A 5,011-nucleotide genomic window follows, 5' to 3' on the forward strand; every position below is an offset into this window, starting at 1 on the left:
TTAATGTGCACTTACCTGATGCAGACCATGCTGCTACATCCAGGCCCTCTTGAGGCCTGAATGGAACTACTTTACCTGTGGGACTACTTTCCCTGGGTGTGGTCGGGGAAGGATATATACCTGATCGGTGGAAGGATACATACCCAGAACTTCTTCCAAAGCTATTTAAACCACGCCCGATCAGCAACTCACGCTTCGCGTTGTTCTGCTCCTCGCAGCTGGACGCTCACTGTGTCAGCTCCTGCATCTGGACTTCAGCCACGCCTGTCAGCATCCTGGGTCACCTGCTAAGAGAGAATTGGAGAGAAAGAAGACCTTACCTGCTAAAGCTGCATCACGGAGACATCACACCGACAATCCTGAAAGGGAAGACATAATTTTAAAAGCATTTCGCTTCGATCGCTGCAGCGCTGCATTTCACTCACCTTTCCTGGGCACCTCCATCTTCAGCAGCGATCATCCAGATCCGCAGCCACTTCCCAGAGCCTAGAGAGAAAAAGACAAGAAAACAAGGTGAGAGAAGGAAGGGAATAGGAAAAGCTCAGTTTCCTTCTAAGACTTACCTGTTGGGTAATTCCCATTTCATTTCGGGTCCTGCCGCTTCCTGGCATTCCGGACCCCGGCCCCTATGGGGAAAAAAGCAAAGACATTGAATGAGCGAATGCAAAGACATTACCCGAACGCTCATCCAGAACTTACCTGTCATTTACTGGAACTGCACGTTTCACTTCGGGTCGGTGCCATATCTCCGGCATTCCGAACCCCGGCCCCTAAGGGGAAAAAGACATAAGCGTTAGCGCTTGCTGCAATAAGACAATGAACATTATTATTAAGCTTGAACTTTTGAACTTGCTACAGAACTCTTACAGCGCCTTACCTGAATAGTCAAGCTTATTTGAACTCCCATCAAACCTCAATCCAGTGAAGTAACTGGGTTTCAACGCGCCCCTGCATCAGAAGCAGGATGGAGAACTCATCCTTCCAGACCCTAAGGTGAGACTTCACGGGGAATCGAGGAAGGGTATCGTGGAGGGTTGGAAGGGAGTGGGAGGCTTGAGCATTATTCCGTCAGTAGGTAATACTCCCTTTTCACGCACAGGGGAATATTCCTGTGAGCCAGTGAGTCCATCTTCAGAGTCCTGCGCTTCACCATTGAAGAAGCATCAGCACTTGAAGCCAGACCTGCGCCTCCTTGGGAATCAGGTGAGCATGACAGAACGCGAAGACTACCCACAATTTCCCACCCAGGCGCTATGGAGACTTCCGAGACAGATCAGCTGGCCCAGCTTTTGGGGGAATTACGGGCAGAAGTGCACTCAGCCCGCCAGGAGACTAACGCTCTCAAAAGAGAACTGATCCTATCCAAGGAAAGAACAGATGACCTGGCCAAAAGGTTATTGCAGGCCCAGGCAGGGCACACTCCTTTACCTAATTCCGGAGGTACTTCCACATCAATGGGTTTGAATAACCTGGTACAAATCAATCTACCTGGACACATGCCTTTGGCCCCGCCTGAACGTTTTGCGGGGGATCCCAAGAAATATGCCGTCTTTATGAACCAATGTTGTTTACACTTTCTATGCAGACCCGGGGCCTTCCCTAACGACCAGACCAAGGTAGCCTTTATACTATCTTACCTCAGTGGCAGTGCTGCCGATTGGTCTATTCCATTGGTAAATCAGGATGATCCCATCCTCCAGAATTTTCAGGGTTTCCAGGCCAGCATGGAAAGATTGTTTGCTCGACACTCTCAAGGACAGGCCCTTGATAACGAACTGCTATCCTTACGACAAGGTAATCAGGATCTCCTGTCCTACGTTGCCACCTTTAATAGACTGGTTGTGGAAACTGGATGGCCAGAAAACAAAAGGATCACATTGTTTCATCGAGGCCTGCGCAGAGAGCTTAAGGATGTTCTAGCTCAAATAGTAGATCAACGCCAGGTCTGCGCAGACTACATAGACTTGGTAGTTCAACTTGATCACATACTTCAAAATAGAAAAGCAGATCGGTTCAAGTATGAAACCGAGTACCGATCAAAACCCACGCTAACTCCAAGAGTACCGACGTATCCAAACCTATGCAAATCGGCGGTGTTAAAGGACCATTAACGCAGAAGGAACGAGAGAGAAGGCGGCAAAAGCAACTTTGCCTGTATTGCGGGACTTCCGGTCACTTTCTTCGAAATTGTCCGGTTAAACCACCTAAGAAAGTGGTTGGAGCCACTGATAACGATTTATTGACACCTGATTCGGGAAACGACCTAGCCCGACAAGCGTAGGGGTCCGCTTGTCGAGCTTGAAAACAAACTCTTTGACCTCGCATTTTGTCATGCCAATGGTGCTCGTGGAACCAAAACAGCCTCAGCTGTTGCATGCTAGTAAAGCATACATCGACAGTGGAGCTATTGGAAATTACATAGACCGTGAATTGGCTCCCAGGATTAAGCTCCCTCTCCGCCCGAAAGTAACACAAGATGTCATTACTACAGTAGATGGAACCGAAATAGCCTCAGGGCCTGTAACGCATTCCACCGTTGAAATGACACTGGTGGGTCAGGATGGACATCGGGAAGCAATCGTGTTTGATGTGATCAAGGCCCCACAATTTCAAGTAATTCTTGGAATTCCTTGGTTAGAAACACATAATCCCAGAATTGACTGGCGAGCAAAGAAGATACGTTTTCCTGATTGTGAACCAACTTGTTACCCAAGAAATCCAGTTATGGGTCTAGCCTCAGCAACTTCCACCCCTGTACAGCTACCGTCAGAATACCAAGAATTCCAAGACGTTTTTCAGAAGAAACAGGCTAACACGTTACCTCCCCATCGGTCTTATGATTGCCAAATCGATCTGGTACCCAATGCTCAACTACCTTGTAGTAGGATTTATGCTCTTACAGAACCTGAGAACCTACATTTGCGTCAGTATTTAGATCAGTACCTAGCCAATGGTTTTATTCGCCCGTCCAAGTCTCCTGTCTCCTCAGCTCTGTTTTTCGTGCCGAAAAAAGAGGGCGACCTTAGAACATGTATAGACTATCGCGCCCTAAATCAAATAACGATTAAGAATCGTTACCCTCTGCCCCTGATCCCTGAGCTTATCGACCAGGTGAAAGACGCTTGTGTGTACATCAAGTTAGATCTCCGAGGAGCTTATCACCTGGTGCATATAAAAGAAGGCGACGAATGGAAGACTGCATTCCGCACCAAATTTGAGCTCTTCGAATATCAGGTGATGCCCTTCGGTTTGTGCAATGCACCTGCCGCCTTTCAGTACTTTATGAATGATGTTCTTCGGGAACTTATCGACGTCTGTGTCATTGTTTATATTGACGACATCCTGGTGTACTCTTCTTCAGAATCCGATCACAGAAAACATGTTAGGGCAGTTCTTGAGAAATTGCGCCAGCACAGACTATTTGCAAAGCTCGAAAAATGTGTTTTTCATACCACAGAAGTGGAGTTTCTCGGATTCATCCTGACACCTCAAGGAGTCCGAATGGACTCACGAAAGGTGGACGCCATCCTCAAATGGCCATCTCCTAGCTCGGTGAAGGGAGTTCAGAGCATGCTCGGCTTCGCCAATTTCTATCGAAGATTCATCCCGGAATTTTCCCGAACAGTCCAACCCATCACAGCTCTCCTAAAGAAAAACAAACGCTTTGAATGGACTCTTGAGGCTGAACAAGCCTTTCAGGACCTGAAAACCAAATTCACCTCTGCACCTATATTGAAGCACCCGCACCCAGATCTCCCTTACATTGTGGAAACCGACGCATCCAGTTCGGCGATGGGAGCTGTCCTGTCGCAAAGCGACCCAGAAACTAACCAACTACACCCTGTGGACTTTTGGTCCAGGAAATGTTCTCCTCCTGAAATCAACTACGCAATTACCGACAAAGAGTTACTGGCTATTAAATCTGCTTTCAAGGCTTGGCGTCACTACCTTCTCGGGGCAAGACACACCATCACCGTAATTACGGACCACAGAAATTTACAGTATTTAAAGACGGCCAAAGCTCAATCTTCACGACAACTCCGATGGGCTCTATTCTTTGCGGAATTTGATATTGTAATTACCTATCGCCCTGGCTGCAAGAATGGTAAAGCGGACGCCTTATCCTGGATTGGCATGGAAGAACCCAATTCGAGTTTAGAACCTGTGCCAATCATACCTGAACAAAGAATCTTAGGCCTAACTTCATTGCAAACTATTGAGGACATCCAAAAGCAAGTAAAACAACTTCTAGACTCTTCAGCCTTACTGGAATGGAGTCAAAAGGGTCCTCATTACACCGTTAAGGATGACTTACCCTACTTCCAGGAGCGGTTGTTTCTGCCTAGTAAAGAATTGCAAGAACTTGTTATTGCCCATCATCATGAATCATTAATGGAAGGACACCCTGGTATCGCTAAAACGGAGGAAAAAATCAAACGCCACTTCTGGTGGCCTTCTTGGAGAAAAGGCATAAAGTCTTTTGTATTGTCTTGCGGAATTTGCGCCCAAAACAAGGGTCAAAAGAAAAGGCCAGCCGGCCTACTTCAACCCTTGGATATTCCACCGACACCATGGCACACCTTGTCAATGGACTTTATAACTGACCTGCCTCCTTGTGCTGGTTACAACACTATCCTTGTAATTGTGGATCTATTCTCCAAAATGGCCCACTTTATCCCTTTAAAAGGTTTGCCTTCAGCTTCCACCTTGGCCAAGGAATTTCTGGAGAATATAGTTCGCATACATGGTTTCCCTTCCATATTAGTCTCGGATCGTGGAAGTCAATTTATCTCCCATTTTTGGAAGAAGTGTTGCCAACTAGCACAAATAGATGTGCGGCTATCCACCAGCCACCACCCCCAGACCGACGGACAAACCGAGAGAACCAATCAGACCCTCGAGCAATATCTTCGGTACATGTTACACCAATCCGAGTTAAATTGGAAAGACATCCTTTGGATCGCAGAATATGCATACAACAATTCAATGCATTCTGGAACCGGACAAACTC

This window comes from Ambystoma mexicanum, chromosome 8 (assembly GCF_040938575.1).
Source record: "Ambystoma mexicanum isolate Mex_15411 chromosome 8, UKY_AmexF1_1, whole genome shotgun sequence".
Lineage (NCBI taxonomy): Eukaryota > Metazoa > Chordata > Amphibia > Caudata > Ambystomatidae > Ambystoma > Ambystoma mexicanum.